The sequence below is a fragment of the Cryptotermes secundus genome, unplaced genomic scaffold (assembly GCF_002891405.2).
Source record: "Cryptotermes secundus unplaced genomic scaffold, Csec_1.0 scaffold229, whole genome shotgun sequence".
Classification (NCBI taxonomy): Eukaryota; Metazoa; Arthropoda; class Insecta; order Blattodea; family Kalotermitidae; genus Cryptotermes; species Cryptotermes secundus.
Window position 1 is genome coordinate 138,572 of NW_019721519.1, and position 23,202 is coordinate 161,773.

Below are 23,202 nucleotides of genomic sequence, written 5' to 3' on the forward strand. Positions count from 1 at the left end.
TACTTAAAGGGAAATATGTAAATCTGCAGAAATAATGGAGCCGGAATAGCTCAGTCCGTATAGCGACTAGGCTGTGGGCTGGACGATCGAGGAATTGGGGTTCGATTTCCGGCATGACCAAGGGTTTTCTCTCTCATCATTGGCTCCAGATGGCTCGAGGGCCCACCCAGCCTCCTACACAAGAGGTACCGGGTTCTGTTTCCTGGCTGGCAAAGCTGCGGGTGCGTGAAGCTCACCACTCACCTCCACTGGTGCCAAGGTTAAGAATGACGGAGCTATACCTCCAGTCCCCCATACATTCTCATTGTGCTTAAGTAATTAAGTAGAAAACGTACAGTTGTCTCTTTTCTTTAGCTAATTAAGCACTAAGCCATGAAGACGTATGGGGGAGTGGATGTATAGACACAAGTTTTCTTGACCTCGGCAATAGTTGTAGGTGAGTGTCAGCTTCATGCCCCTGTCGCTTTACCCCGGGGGAAGAGTCTCCAGTACCCATGGTATAAGAGGCTGGGTGGGCCCCAGAGCCAGTCTGGACTACATGGAGAAGAAAACATTGTTGTTCCTACTGGGACTCGGAACTCCGACCCTTAGAATGTCCAGCCCGCAATTAAACACGGGGATAGTTAGTTAGTTAGTAAGTTAGTTAGTTAGTTAGTTAGTTATTGGAGAGGGTGGGTTTCCCCATGCACTTAGAGCAGTATTGGTCCATTGTGCTTCCCTCTATGATATTCTACCAGTCTCTATACCCTACCGATAATGGTGCGTACCATCAGTCCCGACCGAGCCAGCGAATTCTCAACTGGCTTGGCGGTATCTATAATTATAGATAGCATTATAGCATTATAATGCTTCCCCCATCTATCAGAGGCCTTAGAGACTGCTGCTGGGCGGGAAACGTCCTTGAATTTGGCTCAGTGATCTCCTTTGGAGATATGAGGTTCTTTTACGTGCCGTAAAGCTACGACACGGGACCCACGGCTTAAAGTCCCTCCCGGAGGACTTGTTCCCTGAATTTTTCCGCCCTTAAAAATTCGATGACCTCCGCCGGGTATTTGAACCCGCGTACCACGAGTCATGAGGTGGGAACGTTACCTCTAGACTACGGAGGCCGCTAAACACGGGGATAAGTTTACATTTTACCCTGCATAAAGTATGAGGATATGAGATAACTTTAATTCGGTCGGAATTCTCCCTCAACGGGAGTGTAAAGCATAGCTATGCTCTAACTCACGCCAACGCAACGCTCTTACATCGGTAAGGATGTTAGGGCCTGCCTTGGCGGCTAGCAAGAAAACTGCTGCGTGGTATGCTACTGGTTAGACGAGGAGAGGAAGGCATCTGCTTTGGGTGGATATGGCTCAAGACGAGGACGAGCGAGGCAAAGGCGATGATGCCACACGGCGTAAAGGAATGAGAGGAGGGTGTGGAGCTAGATGGATTTAGTTGATGATGATGATGATGATGAAGCTTGTGGATGTCTGAAGCCGCACTCTAGAATATTCCTTAACAACCCTCCTTGATGTTTATATCGTGTGGTTTCTGTGAACAAAGATCTCCTATGAACTATTCAAAAAGCGTTTATTGCCTCTTTCTACAAAACAAAGATTCCCTAAACCAATAAACTGCAGTGTATCCGCTACATATTCTACAGCACTGTTTCATGTATACAGATTTGAAATATCCTTATCTAACGAAGCATCGACATGTTAGAAGAAAGCTGCGATACTTACAGGTGGCATTTGTGTCCTAACAATATTTATATCTAAACGGTTTAAATGGCTGGGCATGCGGAGAAGATATCCAGATATTTACAAGTTCTCGAAAATAGTTGGATCAAGTAATGGAGCCGTTTATTTTCTTTCCTTTTTGGTTATTTAACGATGATTCTTCAGTATCGAAACAATACGGCTTCGGAAGATAGGTGCATGACGAACTACAAACGACCTGACAATTATATATTGTAATTATAATTATATGTATGTATGTGTTCCTCGTTTCCTCCATTCTAGTTGCATGCTCGGCACTTGGAAGCCTCTTAAATTTCACTGACCAAACGCTATTCCTCCTCCTCGTCCTGTGGCGCTACAGCCCAAATCGGGCCTTGTCCTTCACAATTATGTGCCTCAATTCGTTCCTCTACAGCGTTCGCGCTTTCCAGATATTCACTTTCAATAATTCCTTCACGTCTGCCTGGACACTGTCCATCAATCCTTTCCTTGGTCTACCTAACGGTCTTATTCCTTTCAATATTTCAAACATCGCCTTCTTTTTTATCCTCTCTTCGGGCATCCTTAACACATGCACTGCCGACTGTAATATCATCAAATTTACGTCGTTTACACTGTAAATGTCCTTATACAACTTATATAGCTCTGTATTGTATCTGCAGTTCCACTGTCATTCTCGTTGATTGGCCCATATATTCAACTCAAAATTATCCTTTCGAATATTCGTAATTTCTCTGCGTTTTGTAAAAGGGACCATGTTTCACATCCGTACATTAAGGCTGGTTTAATTATGGCTTTGTATGTACGTTCTGGCCAGTCACGGTAGCCGAGCGGTCTAAGGCACGCACTGTCTTCGCTCGCTTGGAAACCGGGATCGTGAGTTCGAATCCCACTCAAGGCATGGATGTTTAGTTTGTGTGTTTGTGTACAGATAGAGGCCTTGCGACTACTTGATCACCCGCCCAAGGAGTCCTACCAAATGTGTAAGATCTAGAAAAACCGAAGTGAACGGAGAAGTTCATGGAGGTAGGCCTAGGCCCACTGGGGCTGTACTGCCAAGGAGAAAAAAAAATGTACGGTCTGAGATTTCAGCCAAACGATATTAGCTGACATGAAAGTCCTCGTTACGTAATATCCCCAACTCCTCATTCTGTACGTCATTCTTCGTCCACATATTTTCCCTCACCAGTTTGCCTTCGAAAACTTGAATTTAATTCTCATAGACTCGACAGGGAGTTAGGATAAATTAACTTAAAAACAAAGAAATAACACTGGTCAGGAATTTACCGGATAGAAGCTGTTTGTATGAAGGGCTGATAAAATATCGTATTTAGCAAAATTGTATAAATTAAACTTTATTCTTTTAGGCGCAGTAAATGTAATTGAGTGCACTTCTGTGGACATTAACACACGTATGCAGTATTCTATATTACTTTCAGTCTTGTCCACGCGAGTCTATGAAAGAATCACGTGTCTATGAGCAAGTGCATGTGTTAAGGACTGGAGGGGCAAGTGGGGGTGTGAAAAGATAAGTGTAGTACACAGGTGTTCACCCCCACACTCCTATCACTTTCCGTGGAAAGAACAATTCCGTGAGGAAGAACCCCTCACTCTGTACCATTTACGACGTCTAGTATTAAAGTCACACACGTTAGCCACGTGCCCTGGGAGACGACAGAATCCACAATAAATACGGAAAACTCTTTGGTGGAATCTGATGTTATATTTCAGGATACGCGAAGAATAAGAAAGGTACAGGAACTGTGGGCGAGACGCGACAACAATTCTCTAAGTAAAAAGCTGTCGGCTTCCATTTGCGAGAGAACAGTTGAGCCAATAATGCCAATGAATTTATTTATTTATGCTTACTTGAGAACGCTGTCAGCAGCTCTGCCTTAGCATTGAACGATAGGATGATCAGTGAATAATGAATGTGAAAGGATTTGGAAGGAAACCGTAGTGGCCTAATGAGACACTTTTCTAACATTTGCTTCGAGGGACTGAGGCAAACCATGAAAACACCCAGTCAGGATATTCGATGTCCTGGCAAAGATTTGAAATGTTCCGCTCCTCAACACAAGTAAAAGCATTACGGCTTAAAAATAATAATAATAATAATACGTGCAAAGACGTAAAATGCACAAATGTATCTTTAAGCACCACGTCTTTGAGGTAGACAGGGGTGTGAAGGCATTGCTCTATATATACTGAACTCTAGTAAAAAGCGAGCAGTCAGCTTCATGCTTCGGCCACTTTGCCCCCCCTCGGTAGTGACTGGACAGAACTGGACTCCAAGCCGTTCTGAACGTGGTAATCTCTCTCTCTCTCTCTGTCTCTATGGCTCTACAGCCCTTCGGACCTTGGCCGCTTTTTCAGTTTCTTAATCCTATACACAGTCGGTAGAACTCCTTGGACGATGGATTAGCCCGTCGCAAGGCCGCTACCTACACACAGATTAACACAAACATATGCCTTGAGTGAGATTCGAACCCATGACCCCAGCGTTCGAAGACAGTTCATGCCTTAGACCTCGCAGCCACTGCGATCGGCCCATGAAAACGTAGTGCGGAGTGGAGGTACAGCTGGGTAAGAGACTGCGCATGCTTCAAGCCGTTCTGAACGTGGTGGCGAAGGAAAACACATGTCCAACGCTTTTCAACTACGAAATAAGGCAATGATGTCAGACAGACATTCCAGTTGAAAGATGATACTTCTCGTTATGTTTACGTAAGGGCCCTAGCTTGAAGAAGACTGAGTAGCTAAATTGGTAGAGGGACTATGGTTCTGACTGGACTACCGAGGAATCGTAGTTTGATTCCAGACAGGGGAAAGGGCTTCTCTTCTTTCCCATGGCATTCAGACAGGTTCAGGGGCCGACAAATCTTCCTATGTAGCGGGTACCTCGGACTCTTTCACCGAGGGCAAAGCGACCCAAACGTGAAGTTGATCATTCACTTCCATAAAAAAAATAATAAAACTCCATGGCCTGTAGTCCGGAAGCGAACTACACCAACCGAGCGACCGCCGCTTGACAGCGAAGTTAGTGCGGACAGAGGGTGTCGCTTGGTCAGCGCAACGGATCCCCACGACCGTTATTCTCGGGTTTCTAGACCGGACATTCACCTCTATCTAATGCCGAAGTTGCAAATGCATGGAGACACACTTCCACTCGTACGTGTACCTTTACGCTTAATCCTGCACTGGGAGAACTATACCGTCAGAAGTCCTGACGTCTAGTTCCAGAGCTTGTTGCTGAAGGAGACTGATGACAGGTGATTCCCACGTGCATGCGGACTGCCTACAAGAAACCACCTGATCCTCACTGCGACGTAAGATCCCAGAGAACTAAAACTTCAGTCAACATGTGAAGAGTGACAAGGAAAGATTTTCGAAGAGTCCTGAAGCTGGTGGTGGTTTGAGTACAACCCCTTACCAGTTACAACAAACCCTCTAAAACATCAATCATCCCCCTCTTTCAACAAAGAACATGGAAAGGGCGGTTCTGTCCATTATGCCCCTATAGGTTTCGGTACCTGCTGAACACATCTGTGTTCCCTGGAACTTGGCACAGGGATCCTCAAACCGTGGACAGAAGAGGACTGCAGTGAAACCGCTCGGCTTCTGGCCGGGTAATTCATTTTTAACCATTTCTAAGACACACGCTCCTTCTTCTGAAGCTTTCTCACCTCTTACAAAACAGGAAGTACATTAGTGTCCACAACAGTATGCTCCTGCACATCATCCTAAGCCGGCTGAAATTAGTTCACATTCTGAAGCTCTACATTATTACTACAGAATTTTACAAGTATCCTCTCATCGACGCCTAGGTCGCCCAAATAATCTCTTTTTCTATTTCACTAACGGTAACATCTTGTATGCTTTTTGTTTTCACTTAAACAGGAGAAGCCAGGGAATTGCTCGGTCAGTATAGAGTCCGGGATTTGAGTCCCGGAAGGGACATGAGATTTTTCTCTTCTCCGCAGCATCCAGACCGGCTCTGGGGTCCATCCAGCCTCCTATTAAAGAGGCATCGGGTGCTCTTTCCCGTAGGTACAGCGGCCGTGGCGTGAAGCTGACAGACAGCTCACTTCCATTTAGTGCCGAGGTTAAGAATGGTGGATCTCTCCTCCACATACACCGTCATGGCGTGCTGCGTAATTAAGCAAAGTGACTTTACCTTTACCTTTGTTTTAGCCATGACAAAGAACAGGGTGAAAATTGGTGAATATGGAATATGCAGGAAAATTGGATGGGCAGCTATACAGCATAAAAAGGACATTTCTACCGTGACAGGGTAGGCCTTGAAAGTTCTCTATTAAACAACATTCGGTGTGAGGTATAGATGTAAATTTCACAATACTTTGTAAGATTTGAGGCTTTCACGGCAGTGACTATGAAGGAAGGAGTCTTCTGGGATTTGGCACCGTGTATATGTGGTGTTAACCGACGTTTCGGAGGAACGTATCGCCTCCATCTTCAGGGTAGAAGGAAAAATGAGAAATCCGCAAGCGAAGAGACCATGAGATACGTTCCTCCGAAACGTCGGTTAACACCACATATACACGGTGCCAAATCCCAGAAGACTGCTTTCTTCACAATACTTATTTATTTTTATAAAAGAATAATATTTTGTAAACTTTATATTGTCATGATTAAGGGGTGACTATAGACAGGTTTTGGATTTGTGACTCCATTTATTGACCGTATATGAACTCTTGACATGTGACTACACTTTACAGATCAGTGACACACAGACTACTTTCCTCAGTTTATTATAGTCTCCACTGGCCGTTTCCTGGCAACAGTTTTAACACAGGAATTACAACAGTCTCACTGAATTACATACTCCAAATAACACATAAAGTAATCTCTTCACAGCCGCATTCTTGCAACTAACTCTTTTCTTTACAGTCTTTCGTAAAGAACTGTCAGCTAATATTGTCACTTGCTTATAACATCTTGGTACGGACCACACAGAAACATCGTTCTTCTACTGCTGCATTCGTGTCCGTTGCCGCAGAAACGTGTTTGCCGAGCTGTTGTCCAGAAACGGCCGCGGCGCGTACCACAAAAAAAAACAGCGTTTTCCTATTGTGTGTGTGTAACCTAGCAATGGCTGTTGTTTACAGAGTCGCCGATTAGCAATGGGGCTATATGCCACAATATGATGCAACAAAACCAAAGTTATTACATTCACAGATTCTATTTCGAAACGTCTGGCATATAATGAATATTTAAGGAAGGGCTGATGTTTCTGTCTCCTCAGCATAGGGCCCACACTGGCTGCCCGGAACGTTTCATTATATTTTCATGCTTATTCTTACAAAATCCGTCTAAATTTATCTTGTGATCGTATCTATGCAAAATAAACCAAACTTACCACGTAGCCCAGAGATGAAGGTCAAACATGACCTGGCAACAAGTCCTGAAGATAATTTTGGAATGTTGTAGAATGAAAATCCTTCCATAATAACATAAAGGTAAGGAAACATTGTTCCTGTGCTTAAATAATTAAGGATTACACCATTAAGGCATATGGGGGGTGGATGTATAGATCCACATTTTTCTTGACCTCAGCACTACCTGGAGGTGAGTGGTCAGCTTCACGCCCCTGTAGCATTAGCCCCGGGGAAAGAGTCCCCAGTACCCATTTGATAGGAGGTTTGGTGGACCCCAGAGTCGGTTTGGACGACATAGAGAAGCGAACGTTCTTTACCCTACTGGGACTCGAACAACGACCCCTCGGTGGTCCAGTCCGTAACCAATCACTATAGTATGTTATCCCGGCTCATTCTATAACACGATTTGTAGTCACTACCTGAGAATGCTGCAATCAATATGATGTAGTGGCCGAGAAATTGGCATTAAATTACATTTTCACGTGTTACTCCAAACGGTAACCGCATCTCGATACACCAAATGTGTAGTCTAATTCCTGTTCCTGCTGCGGCGCTGGGCGTTACCATAATCAGCTCTTTCTTACTCGATTCCACTCTAAAAAGAGGCAGAACACATACAGCACCATAAAGTAATTATAAAGACAGTGTAGATAAGCCTCTACACATACTTAGGTGTAGCCTCGACATTAGATGACATCCGCCGCATGTGAAAAGAGGTTTGAGCCAGAGTCTGCACAACAGAGCTTCCACCATATGCCAAAAACAAGATCTGGTTAAAGAACTCAGCTGCTACGAAGTGATTTCCAGCTCAGCGGTTATCCGCAAGGCTACATTGACTCGGTCATTAACTGCAAGGGTAGCAGTTGTCCGAATAAAGAGTAAAAGCCCCTGGACTCTGTGTATACCCCATATCTGAAAGGTGTTTCCAAGAAGCTGAAACGTATAGGGAATCAATACAACATCAGGATGATCTGCATAATCAACACACTCTTATGAAAGAGATCCGATACAGTCGGCCCAGTGCATCTACAGTATTCCCTGTGGGTGTGACAAGAGCTGCACTTGCGAAACAGCAGACATCTAGCTGCGAGACTCCGTGAACACAGGCACAATCTCAAAGAGTGTCTTCTAGAAAAATCAAAATTAGCCCAACATGCCTATGAAGAGCGTCATAGAGTAGGCTCGGATGATGCCAGGATTTTGGAAATTGAAGGTAACAATATATATAGGAAATCCTAGGAATCCGCCCATATGGCATGCTTAACCAATCTAGTCTGGATATTTCTCCTATCTGGAGCCCTCTCATCAGCAATGAGGTTTCTATCTCACAGAGAAGGTCCCTATGACGTGAAAGATTCTTCGTGAGTTTCCTTAAGGTTTCAGTCTCGACTGTTCAGGTTTTACTCCACAGATGGCGCTAACGGTAGACACTACGTCTTCACATTTTATTTTCAATTTCTTTGCACTGGGGCTCATTAACTTTTTGTGTTGGCTAGGTTTGTGGCACAAATTTTTACCTCCTTTTCAATCCTAGTTCTACGAATGTGCGTGCTCCATCACAATTTTGACTGCATATTTTCTTGTTATCTCCCGCTGAATTAGCCTGGTCTCAGGTGATTAAATAGCTGTGTGAATCTAACAGGGGATGCCCAAATTGAGTAGGTGTCTCTCCTCTTACCTGAGGACGGAAACAGATCCAGTTTCCGAAACGTTGTGCTTTCTAGTTTCTAGAATACTGGGAGATGGAAAAGTCCATAAACGCAGTAATTTTGAATAGACATATTGTTCGAAACGGGGTTTTCTACGGTGGTCCGTGCCGGGAGTTTATAAGGACGATGACTGGAGCAAGACTAGAAAGGGAGCTGCAGTTCCGAGAGACTTGAGCCCGGAAGCAGAAGAATAGCCACCGTTAGAAGCCGTTACCAGGAAACAACCAATGAAGACACTGAGTGCTGGAGAAGACTCAGCGTGATTTTGAAAAGTATGTAAATTGCGACAGTGTTCCAGTTATTAGTAGTTCTGACCTGTAAGTCGTCAATAAATGCAATATCCGAAAACCCCGTCTACAGTCACTCCACACACATGACAGTACTGTCTTATACTAGACGCTCCGTGCGTTCAAAGTCTAATCGGCACACTGTAACACCCAGTACTGAAAAAAAAAATACAAAACTGAGGTTTCAAGTCATTCTTCTAGACAAGAATTATCCGTGAAAGTGACAGAAGTTGACAAACTCGGGACTGTTGGCAGATCCACCTAACACCACCTGCAACCAGTGCATACGGCGCCCTATCGGAGCACTATTACCATAATCTCACGCAGTATCATTATGATTTCATTGTGGAGAGAGACATATAACGGCGTGGATTCGAATATAGTCAGTGTTGACGTGGGTATTATGAAAATGACTGTGGCGATGTGAATAGGATTATAATGGCTCAGGACAATGTCCAGTGACGGGTCTTTGTTGGAGCTGCGTCAAAATTTGTTCTCGTAACACTATTAGAATTGCGAAGTAAATCCAGCGAGATTGCTATTCAAGAGTTACGTCATCTGGGATGTAACGCTTTGTAGTCCGTTCGAAGTCTGCCGACGTTTCGGAGGTACATGTAAACTCAGAGTCGAATAATCAGCTCTGCTTGATACTTGATGCATGCTGTTTTCTTTCTTGGTATATTCCTCAACGCTGTAGACGGGGTTACATGTTCCTCCGAAACGTTTGTTGGCTTTCAATAGACAACATGGCGATATGACTAAGAACATACTGTACTCTTATTAACCACCGCTGTGAGAATCTCAAATCCTACAGAGATTAACAATTTCCGTTCTGAGAAAACTGCGTTCCACGAGGAATGTTTCCACATTAGGTGATGGATTCTCGCAAAACAGAAACTTCTTGTAACTTGGAGAAATTTTAACATAGCTGAATGCTAACTGGCCATTTCCAACTTGAATCCCTGTATGTGCTGGACCAAGGAGTCTGTCTCCAAAATGAAAAATAACTGAGACGGTTAACATTTTCATTACTGTTTCATGTTGTTCAAAACTTCTCCCAGAAGCGAGAACTGAGAACATTCATTTCAATGCCGACATCCAAGCTACATACCCTGGCCATCATAACTCAAACTTACCTTCAATAGGGCTATCTGAAATGCGTACACGTGAAAAAATGTAAAGTTCTTCCTATGCTTAAATTTTGTTTAATTGGCTTGGGGGGTGGGTGGAGTCCAACTGGGTTCACTAGACACGGCGGCCACTGATTGGCCTATTGTATCCTGTCCCGGGTGTTTATGATGATGGAGAATTTGGTGGAATGAAGATTAGCAGGGGAAACCGAAGTACTCGGAGAAAACCGGCCCCAACGCCACCTTGTCCACCACAAATCCCACTTGACCAGTCACGGGATCGAACCCGGGCCGCCGCGGTGGGAAGCCAGCGACTAACCGCTTGAGCTATGGGCCGACATTTCCTATACTTAAGTAATTGAAGACTACGTCATGAAGACGTATGGGAAAGTTGATGCATAGATCTGCGTTTTCTTGACCTCGGCAATAGTTGGTGTGGCCCCCGGTACCCACTGGATAGAAGGTTGGTTAGGCTCTAAAACCGGCCTGAACGACATGGAGATAGTTCTTGGCGCTAGTGGGACTCGAACTCCGATCCCTCTGTCGTCCAGCCCGTAGCCTGTCGCTGTACCGACTGAGCTATCCCGGCTATAATGTATAAATAACAAAATTCAATGTTATGCAGTGTCCTCATCTCTCATCTCGCCTCATTCGTCTCTCTTTTGTTGACGCTCAGAGCTAACTAACCTATATGACTCTCTGTACAATGTCTTCATCTTTTTCTTCTTCTACCTTGAAGGAATGGGCTGTCCGGTCTATCCTCATTCAGAATTATTTCTGAAATTATGAATCTTATAAACAGTCGGTAGGATTCCTTGGTCGGGGGATCAGCACGTCTCAGGGCCGCTAACTATACAGGACAACATAAACATAGAAGAAACCTAGACCGACAGCTATGCGAGTGGAATTCAAATCGACGATCCCAGTGTCTGTGCAGGCGAAGACATTTCGTGACTTAGACATCGCGACCACTCTGATAGGCCTCGGTACAAGACTGGGGTATAAATTTAGTCACACAAACCCAAGTACGCATGCGCGGAATGAAGTACGGGCATGGTAATAAACGCGCTTTAAACGTCATCAAAAATTAGCGCCGGTGTTCCGCAAGAGCCACGCCCCCTTCAGACTACCGTCGTCTGGCTTGTGGCGTCGGACACTCTTACAGGCGAATACCGAAATCTGGAACGAACATGCTGTCCCCGTGAACCTCCGAAACGGCGGTTATCTACCTATCTATAGCTCTACAGCCATTGGCCGCTTTTTGAGTTTCTTGATCTTCTTACACAGTTGTTAGGACTCCTTGGACGCTGGGTCATCTAGTCTCAATGCCGTCACGTGCATGCAGGAGAGCAGAGACACAGAATAAACGAACACAGATATCCATGCCTCAAGTGGGATTCGAGAACACGATCCCAGTGTTTGAGCGGGCGAAAACAGTTCATGCCTGAGACCGCTAGGCCACTGTCATCAGCAATCTGAAAAATTACCGTCATGAAAACTGAGAACTTAATATCAGCATTCCCTTGTTCCGGAAAAGGCATTAAGACGTTTCTTGCATTTCAAGTACAACGCGTCAAGTCTGCAAACAACTGCAACCTCATAAACCACACTGAAATATTTCAAGTCAGCAAAGGGGAATTTTAATTTTAGTTTTAATTTCATTACTGTCACTTCTTGCGACGCCATTAATTCTGTGAAGTGAGACTGTCAGGAAATATTTTATATCTTTACAAGTAGGAATAAGAAACTGCTCACCAAAAACTACCTCCGAAAAAATATTCGATAGTACTGTCTAAAATACTATTCTCTAGACCTATCGCCTCCTCTCCCTCCTCCTTCGTCTTCTTCTTTACGGTCCTCTTTAAGTTTAACCTTTGCCTCCCTCGCTCTTCCTGCCCTTTCTCGCCTATCTTCAACTTTCTTCTTCCATTGCTTTACTCCTATATTTCTTAAAATCATTCATATCACCATCCAGCCAACTCAGTCTCCGTCTCCCAATGCTTCTTTTGCCCTCGGGTCTGCCATCCAAACATGCTGCTTTCCATTCTCAGACCAAGTCCCAGCCATTTTATTCTTCTGGGTTTGATCTGAACCACAATGTCTGGTCTATTGTGGAGACTTTGCAGTTCTCTGTTAAATCTTATTCGCCATGTACGTTATCATTTATACATACAGGGCCATATATCCTTGGTAAACCGTTGAAAAACTTCTCGTTAACATAAATTATGACATGTAACGGCTTAACGATTCCGGAAAACTTGACACATTTTTATGGTTATGTAAAAATACCACTTCTATTCTATTTTACAGACATCAATATTGTTGGCCTGATTAGCTATGCCAATCTTCATAAGTCTGTATCTGACACTACATGCAGGCATCAATTTCTCTAAATTATTTCGGGAGAACAACCACGTTATATTTAACGGAACGCACTTTATTCGTCGTGAAATTTCAGATCTTGGAAACATCACACCCTGATGTGACACACAAGTGTCACTACGTAGGACACGTGAGGGGTCGTACGGGAAGGAGCACAGGATGTTCACCTTTGCCAGTCAAACAGTTGCCGATTGTAAACTGTGAGTTCGTGCAACAGTCAATAAGCATGCACGTGCCGAAGAGCAGCTACTGTACGTACAGGTCAACACACATACCTCATTACACAGAATACGGGCCAGCATTACTTCTTATACGCGAAAGTATGACTTACAGTAAAAGGTAAAGCTATCCCTGTAACAGGCCGTGGAGGTCCACAGGGTTGTGAGACGTCGAGGCTAGCACATTTTCTCTAGACTATCGACTCACAGATGGCAGTGAAGTTGTCAATCTCACGCGCCCGCCGCACTTAACTCCCAGAAAGTTTCCTGGTACTCATTTCTGTTAGAGGCTGAGTCGACCGCAGGGCCATAGTGAGGCTGGAAGGATTAGGCCAATTAAAAATCCAATGACCTCATCGCGAATCGAGCCCGCGACCTTCTGGTTTGTAACATAGTGCATTAAGGGGAATAAGTTCTGCAGTATAATACACTGAAAAGGATGCAATGTGTAGTGCAGGTCTTTTAACATGAGGCTTCCTTGATGTGAATAGAGGAATATGGAACCTCCCAACCTACAGCGATTTAGCAATTTCAAAAACTATAATTACTAGTAACGTTAAAGATACCTATAAATTATTTCTATATTTAATTGTCATGCTTGGAATGTGTAAAAGTGAAATAAGTGAAATCCCTATGCTTAGCTAATTAAGTACTACGCCATGAGGACATGTGGGGCGTGAATATGTAGATCCACGTATTCTTGATCTCGGCACTAATTCGAAGTAAACGATGTTTCACGCCCCGGCTGCTTTACCCCCGGTACCCATTCGATAGGCGGGTGAGTGAGCCCCAAAATCAGCCTGGACTACGTGGAGAGAAGAAAAATCCTGTCTCTACCAGGACTCAAAATCCTAACCTTCGGATGTCTAGCCCGTAGCCAGTCGCTATACCAGCTACGCTATTCCGATCTCTGTTTGTAATGTGGCTTTTTCTAATTTTCTGTTATTTATTTTATGGCACTCTCAGTACCTCAGACTATATAAAGTCGAATGATAGGACGGGCAGTGGATAATGACTTGGAACGAAACTGTCATCAACTAGTAGGTCTCAACCCGGAATATTCCTGGAAGGACTGAGGATAACCACGGAACTCCACAGTCAGAATAGCCAGTGTCTGGGTGAGATACGAATCGAGCAACTCTCGTTTGGGTGTCGCCGATACAAAACTCGACTTGTCTCTTATCTTATCAGTTCATACGCTATGCGATATTCTGGAAAAGGCGATGAAGTCACTACACATCAGTTTCGAGTATAATAAGAAAATATTAGAAGCGTATACGGTAATGTACTCAACTCGTTATGCCATTCAATGGAAGATACTGCAGCGTGCAGAGCCGTTGCTATGCAATGACCGGGAGATTGGCGGATATTCCAGGGCAATTTCTGGGCAACGGCTCTGTAAACACGTCCCCATAGCAACAGACACTATTGCAACAATGGCACAGCAACAGGGAATAGTGTTTTCTGTAGTCCGCGCAGAGGACGTTGTTACGCAACGGTGCGGTAATCACATCTCTGCGGCAACGAACCCAGAGACAATAGAAAACATCTTTCTTTGTGATCCATGCCGAGATGTTAGTAAGGAATAAGTTTAAAACTAAAGTCAGTTCTGCACGGGAGTCTGCGAAGAGAGGAACTGAGCCTGGAGGCAGAGGAAGAGCCATTGTTGGAACTGTTAATAGGAAACATCTAGTAACAGAATTAGAACACTAGACTGTGTGAAAGTGCGAACTGTAAAGTGTAGAAATAGCGAAAATATCATAGATATTCAGTGTTACTACATGTAAGTGATCAATAAACTATTCACCAATCCAAACACCGTGTACACTCACACAGGTGACAATCTCATTATGTAGTAGTGGGATAATTCGGTTTTCACTTCATCTTTCACTAGATAGAAATTTTCGATGAATTTAGCTCATTTTGGGCAATTTTTTTACTTGATTCTCTTTCCCGCAACACAACAGCTTGAGGACCCTTCGTGGTCCCTTGGGAAGTCGCGGCTCCCATTTTGGAAAACGCTGGAATAGTGTAAATTTCACAATAAGACATTGGTTTGGATAAAGTTGTAAAAAAGATCCACAGTTTGTGACTTGAGAGAAGTGGAATTTCGAATTAGTGAACATCGTTCCAAATGTCTGTAGACTACAAATATTTTAATTTCTTCCCAGTTACTCGTTACAGGATAACGAGGTTAAAATTAATTCTCGGTAACAACATCTTTGCGTGACAGCATCTTCCATCAATAATTTCGAGAAGAGGTTCATTTTCACATCGGTGTAATATCCACAACTTCACCGGCAAGCGGCGGTCGCTCGGTCTGTATAGTTCGCTTGCGGACTCAAGCCACGGAGTATTTTTTGTAATATCCACTGAAAATTCAAAAGATCAGGCTGTCTACTTGTTACCAGAAACAGTCTTACTGAAGAGTTTTAACGCCGTATCCTTCGACAAAAGGCCACAGATATATCGAAGAACGTATCTCTCTTATCTTCTACTTGCTTCCAGCTTTTTGCTTCTTCTCCCTCCACTACCCCCCCCCCCTTCCTTGTCTTACTCTTCGCCCCGCCGATCGCAGTGGCTGAGCGGCCTGAAGCAAGAAATGCCTTTGTCCGCTCGAACACTGGGATCGCGGTTTCGAATCCCACTCAAGGCATGGATATCTGTGTTTATTCTGTGTCTGTGTGTAGGTAGCGGCTTTGCGACGGGCTAATTCTTCGTCCAAGGAGTCCTACCGACTGTCTAAGATTAAGAGACGGAAGTGAAAGAAGCGTTTCACGGATGCTCAAGTGTGAGCAATAAGAATAAAAGAAGAAGAAGAAGAAGAAGACTTTTGTTCCAGAATATGGAGGTGTTACATATCTCCAAAATGTCACTGCAATCCCACCTAAATACATGGGGTTACAACACACACACGCGGTCGCCACTGTATGAAGCAGTGTTTTACCTTAGCAGGGTATAAGTACTCCACTGCTTCCCATCACTGCAACACTGCATCGAAGCTCCCGACAAGACGGTCGCTCTGACCGATTTGCTTTTCCACTTGGAATGTTTGCATTTTTCAACACAAAGCAAACAATTTACCTAACCTTCGAGACTACAAACATAAACTTTTACTTATTCAATGCAGTTTAATTTTACATGCATACATGAGGTGTCTGTGGTCTTTCATTAGGGCACGTGGTAGGTTTCGCCCCAATGGCAAACATAGGCCATGACTTTTTAGCGCCTACCAAGGACAATTTATTTACGGGACCTTTGTGAATTTTAAGTTCACTGATTGACACATCATACGAGTTGCAAGAAAACTATTCTAACAGAAGCCGTGGAACAAAATGCACCTCATGAGTACCAAAACCACTTAATTTCTTCCAGTACACTTGATTTGTTGTCAGAGCAGTTTAAATTTGTCTAATGCTCGATAGCGTTCATTTCTGAACATCTTGTCTTCTCATCTGCCTTCTGAAAACATACCAATTAGAACACACAAAACTATGAATTTGTTTGCACTTTTGTATGGGTGTGAACCTCGATCTCCAGCATCAAGGGAAGAACACAGACTGAAGGTATTTGAGAGCAGGATAAAGATAATATCTGGAAGAGGGATGAAAAAAGAAGATTAAGAAAACTGCATAATGAAAAACCTATTATTTTGTACGCTTTGCCAAATATAATTAGAACGATCATGTAAAGTAGAGTGATATGGGCAGGGCATGTAGCATGCATGCGGGAGAAAAGGAATACATACAGGGTTTTATGGAAAAATTTAAAAAGAGGCTATTAAGAAGACGAAGACGTAGGTAGGAGGATAATATTAAGATGAATCTTAGATAAATAATATGGGGTTTTATGGACTAGATTCATGTGGTTCAGGATAGGGATCAGGAGGGCTCTTGTTAACACAGTAATGAACCTTCGGGTTCATTGGAAAATTCTTGAGTTGCTGAGCGACTGACGGCTTCTCAAGAACTCAGCTCCATGGGGTTAGTTATAAGAGATGTATCGACTCACTGCTGCTTCTTGAACAAACACTGCCGTGATTGTAGGCAACCTTTACGACATTGCGTAGTGCGTGTAATCTCTTCTCGTCATAAGGGGAGACTGAGCTGCAGCACCGAGTTTCAGTCACTTCGGCAACACAGATATAGGAGAAGCAACTTTACTACCTTGCGCAAAGGCCGTAAACGTAAGACATTATAAGCAGAAGTACAGCACGTGTATGTGCAGGTCTTATGTAGCAATATTATTTCAAGATGGTCGAGAAAACAAAGCGTCCCAGATTCACGTAGAATGATCCAGGAGCGATTATAATTTTGAACATTGGGGCTCATTACTCGGTCCGTTGCCGAGCTTATATAAGTTTCGGCAGTTGGAAGCCATTAAGTTCACATACATATTTAGTGTAGGATAAAAATCTTGGTTATGGCTCACGAGGAGACAAGTTAGGCATGACTATGTTGGTCAGAGTCAGTCAGAGTTACTTTACGATAGGTGGTTTACCGGCAATCAGTTCGTTTTGGCGCAAAGCCCCTTGAGGATCACGACCAGAGATTTTTTTGTAACCGAACCCTTGCTGTCGTAATCTTTATATAACATCTTCTTTGACGAGAGGATGGGTTTGCCTCTTATGCATAGGCTTCGCCTTTGTCAAGCGTACGTATCGCACATGTAGCATAGGTCTACATGGTTATGAGGAACAAGCTTTTGTTCCCGAGAAGCGGTCAGTCCGATAAAAGTAATAATTTGAAATGAAGAACCTCTCATGCGGTTTGAGGTATGTCTCTGAGAGCAGAACCGCATCTATATGCAAGTCTGGCAGCTGTTTACTGGGTTCATAGTGCAAGCCTCCGAAAGTTTTTTTTAATTAAATGCTATGACTCTGAGCAGCCTATTAACTATAGCAGCCATTTTGTTGCATTAAATTAAGTACCGTTTTTTGTAATGACCGTTATTTCGTCTTCTAACACCGCTTCACTGAGCTCTCTCGCGATCTGTTGCACTACATTGACGATTTTTAACGTGTCATTGAGAGTCGAACTGGAAGCCTATACCGACAGACTTGCTTTCTGATTTTCTTGTTGTGGCAGACGCTTCTGCACGGGATTAGGCGAAACACAAGCTCACCGGACCTGATTCCCCTGACTGTGCTGGCGAAGAACAGCAGCAATTCAACCGATCGACCGACCAATTAGTTCAGCTCGGGAGCTGCAGCTGAAAAGTTACATCAGAGAGGACAGGAGCCGCTGAACACGGAAACCGAGGAAGCTAAACCGTTCACAACCGCTACCAAGTAGCGCAGTGAACACCGGTCTGTGCGTGATAGAGATTTGTACAGTGTAGTCACGAGTCGTGTGTTTAAGAATTCAATAAATCCGATTAACAATCCAGATCACGTCTATCGTCACTAGAACGCGTGACAGGAGGTTAGAAATTTCTTTATTACGTACTCACTGAATTTACAAAAACTGTTCGAAATGCGATTCTCCATGTTCAGTGCACAACGCTGAGATACCGCTCTACAAATTTACTGACAGGTCTAAATATTCAACATTCCAGTCGATGCGAGAGAATGCTCAAGTTTAACCGACTGTTTGGGCACTATGCATGAAGGTTCATATCATATTAACTCCATATATAGTAAAATCTGCTCGTAAAGTAATCTTCAGGGGGGGGGATTTATTCTGTCTTGTGTGACATTATGCATAATGAACCCTGCTATTTGCTTCTAGATTAAGATATATTACAAACGCCCCGTACTTTTCTTCCAAAGGACAAGTAGGATTCTCAAGCTACATAAAGGAACGGCACTGTGTCTTCGCAAAGCTTTTTAGGGCAAATTTTCTATTCTTTATTCCTCTTTCATTTTCCCTCTTTTTCCAGTGGTTCATTACATTACATTACATTACATTACATATTTCATCAACGACGTGGCTTATTTTCCAGTTGTGGCTGACATGTTTCTCCTAACGCAACTTCCAGAAATAACTGTAAAGTTGTCCCTGTGCTTAACTAACTCCACGCCATGAAGACGTATGGGGTAGTGAATGTATAGATCCATATTTTCTCGACCTCGGCATTAGTTGGAGTTGAGTGGTCAGCTTTACGCCCTTCCCGCTTTACCCCTCGGAGAGAGAGACCGGTACTGATTGAATAGGAGGTTGGGTGGACCCCAGAGCCGGTCTGGACGACGTGGAGAAAAGAAAATTCTTTATCCTACCGGGACTTGAACCCCGACCCCTGTGTCGTCCAGCTGGTAGCCAATCGCTATACCGACTACACTCTCCCGGATCCTACCAGAAATAAGTGTACTGAAGAAACCTATTAGAACAGGAAACACTAATCGAGTGGACTTCTTGGGGACAAGTGTTATGAAGATAGAATTGGATTAAACTGTATCAGGATCTATTCAATGGCGGTGCTGAACATTCCTTTCTGTCACCAGCAAAACGAGCGTGTGGTATTGCCTGTGCATTTCGTACGATTCGTGATTCGTAGAGATCAATAAAATTCCAGAATTACATCAGTCGGTTAGTGGCTCATGTTAAAGCACTTGACTGAAGGATTTAAGAGGTCTCTGGAATCAAAACACTGAACAGCCGGCCTTTGCACACTGAAATCTATGTGGCTCGTATCTGCGTTACAGTTAACTGTAAAAGCCTTGATAACGGTATCCCTGTAACAGGGCGTGAAGGCCCATAGGGTTGTGAGATGCTGAGGTTCCCACATTTTCTAGACAATCGGCTCACAGATGGCGGTGAGGTTTCAGCCTTACGCGCCGCCCGCCCTTTACCCCCCCCCCAAACTAAGATTCTGGTACTGATTTCTGTTAGAGGCTAAGCCGATCCGAGGGCCACAGTGCGGCTGGAAGGATTAGATCAATTTAAATATCCAATGTCTTCATCAGGAATTGAATCCGCGACCTTCCGGCTTTAGCATAGTGCCTCAGCCAACAACGCTATCGCGTGCTCCACTGAAAAAGCCTTATGACTTTCGAAAGTAATAGCATTTTATTTCGATTGAGATCAGCACTATTTTATAAAAATTTATGCCACATCGTTTTGTTTCAATTCTTCGTGGGGCCTTACACGCGAGGGGATATATGGAGCGTAGCAGGTGTCCTCCTTACGGTTCAGGATCTCAGCTTTGGACCCCAGATGCTGGGGAAATGTAGAACCAGTGTGGGGGAGCACAAGCCTGTTGGCAATACGCACTGTGCCTAACGAGCATTCTGGACAGAGTTGCAACGCTAAGTGTTCATCCGCTTCAAGCATGTGAATACACGTATAATATTATGTACTGGTGAAGAGTTAGGTGGGGTCCGTTAATAGACGATAATTTTGTAATAGCTATAATATAACTGAACCTGTTCCTCACACCCGCAGGGAATTATAACTCTCTATAATCACTAAACTTTGGCAATCCAAGGCATGAAAAAAATTAAGTTGTACCCGTGTTTGATTAATTAAACACCGCGCCATGAAGACGTGTCGGAGAGTGAGGTATAGCTTCACCATTCTCGACCTCGGCTTTAGATGGAGGTGAGTGGACCAGCTTCACGCTCATGTCGCTTTACCTCAGCGGCAAGAGCACTCGATAACAATTACGTAGGAGGTTAAGTGGACCCCAGAGCCGATAAGGACACTGTGGAAGGGAGAAATATTTCTTGCTCCTGTCGAAAATCGAACCCTGGCAATCAAGTCCGTAGATATCCCAGATCCTGGCAATCCGAGGTATGCGACATAATACCTAACGCACCGACTGATGGTGGGCTACTCAACTGGATGGCAAAGGCACAGCTGTCCCTGTGTTTAAGAACGAATACAATGAACACGTACGAGTGGCGGTACAGCTCCACTCATTCTGAATCTCAATATCAGATGGAGGCGACCTGCCGCTTTATATAGAACTAAAGAATCCTCAGTACCCATTGGATAAAAGGCTGGATAGCTCCCAGCACAAGCCTGGGAGCGAGGTCTATGAGAAACAATTTGGCCTCATCGTCAGCTCGGCTGAGGCATCTTGATAGCATACACTACTAAGAGCATTAGCGTTTAAGGTAAATTGGAGTTTGCATAGCACACGTTGCCACAGTAGACCTATATAGATTTCAAGTTGTGTCTCTTCAGTTTTACTTGTTCTCTAAGTGGCTGTAACTCTCAGTAAATTTCAGATAATCTTCCGAAATAGACCTTAGATTTCGTGATGAGCCAGCATACTTGAGACTGTATAGCTAACAGACTATGGTCTGGATGACCGATGAGTCCGGGTTCGATTCCAGTTAGAGGCATAAGACGTTCCTACTCTCCACAGCACCCAGAGCGCTCTAGAGCCCGCCCAGTGTCATATGAAATGGACCCATCCTCCAATACGTACAGAGCAGTTTGTCCAGGGATAAAGAGGCCAGGACGTGAAGCTCACTTCCATCAAGTTCCGAGATTATGAACATGAAGAAATGATGTGCGATGTCACGATCTAAGTACGCCTCTATCCGATTTATGTAATTTATTCCTCAAATACAATTATATCGCGAAACGTTTTGGACACAGGACCATCACGTTTAGGGAGGAACCGAATATCGAAGGAAACTTTGCTATATATGCATGTATATGAACATATATATAACATTTAAAATATTTAATAGTTAAAATTAATGCTACATTAAGGTTCATTGATTAAAGTAGTGTTGTCAATTAGTGGTATGCCGTATAAATAGTGACATGACGCCTGAAAGTGGTATGTCGTATAAATTGTGACATGATGCCTGAAAACCTGAATAGTGGAGCCAGAGCAGACGTTCTTTGCTAGGCAACGACTAGGTAAACAGGTTCCTGCGGAAATGAATAGACACACAACAATAGAACTACAGTTTCTACGCAACGACGAGGTAAGCACACCTCTGTAGCAATAGAATTATTAGGAAACTTTGATTTATGTTGAGGCCGCGGGTCCGAATACATCCACCGTAGCCCTGTGAGTCGTAGGAGGCAACGAAAAGGGAACCCAGTGCCTAGGGGTATAACTGGGTCATCTTGTTCCTGGGGGATGCAAAAACGGGGACCTGGCCTTCCAGGTTAGGAGAGTACTGAATCTGAGATGGTAAAGTACTCGAACCCGAGAATGACTGTCCTTGTGAGGCCAGCAGCAGTTGTAAACAACAGACCCATCTTCTCGTCAGAGAGGATTAAGGACTATAACCGCAGTGTTCAGTTGAAATAAAATATTGGTCGTGAGTCTCAAGCGGCTTGGCGCAAAGAAGAACTGATTAGGGGTTAACTGCCGATAGTAAAGTAACTCTAACTACGACTGTGACTGTGATATAGAATTGAGAGACTAGAATGTGACTGAGAAGAGATGGCAACTGAGAGTAAGTTGAGTTTCGAGACGCCAGCCGGCCAGGATATGAGCTTGGGAGCAGAGAAACTGAACCGAGGAACTGAGACATCAGAATTATTAAGTGCAGTTCAAGGAGTTGAAAGTCTGGACATAAAGAGAAGACTTTACTACGTGTGTTATAGTACCGCAATATTTGAGGATGTAATTCAGTGAGACTATTATAGTTCCCGTGTTAAAATCCGTTGCCAGGAAACAGATTGTGGAGACTCTAATAGACTGAGAACAATAGTGTCTGCAGGAGTGAACTAGAAAGTGTGGAGATTAGCGGTAGCGCTGCATGAGTTGGGTGTATAAGTGTATTAAATGCAATCACCCAATGCAATAGTCACCCTTACACGTGTCAATATATTGTATTGTTTCAAATCCGTTTCTTAGACGTCGATATGGCGCTTTGAGGAACTGTTGTATTGTTTCCTAAGATGTGAATTGCTGGACTGTCTAGTTCTTCACCCCTTAGGAACCAACAAAACGAACCTGCACAGTACATTCATTATATTGCATACACAAAAATGAGAAATTTTTCACTATTTTCTGCAAACTGGCTGTCGCCTCAAGTTGGCCAAATTTGGCAAACTTGAGTGGAACGGCAAGTGACTAATACAGAAAGGTTTCAGTGTGAACTTACCTTCCAAAGCTGCGAATGACGTTAGGGCGAGGAGAATTATTAGCACCTGCACTACGAAACAGGCACAAGATGTATCAAGTGGTGTTGCCATCTTCACAAATTTACCGCAAACACAAGAGTGAATCGCCACCGCTTACACTAATATTACGTATGTTCGTGCATTTGTAGTGTTTATACACAGGTGTCTTGACTGTACACACACGCGACCTCATCCGTGAGCGACTAGAGCTCAGCACCAACGCTCCCAAATTCTTCTGATGGCAACAAGGAATGCAGCTGTCTGAAAAGAAAAGAAAAAGTCAATATAATGAACATATTTGTGCGTTAGTCAC

The 23,202-nt window shown here is 43.8% G+C and overlaps 1 long non-coding RNA gene across 1 annotated transcript in view; it reads right to left on the reverse strand.

The window, feature by feature from the left end:
* The window catches only part of LOC111875429, a 202,526-nt gene that overhangs the window by 17,227 nt on the left and 162,097 nt on the right, over positions 1–23,202 (reverse strand). The window contains exon 3 of the long non-coding RNA XR_002844725.2: positions 22,871–23,150. This is a non-coding gene — a long non-coding RNA (uncharacterized LOC111875429). The remainder of the gene's footprint in view (positions 1–22,870; positions 23,151–23,202) is intronic.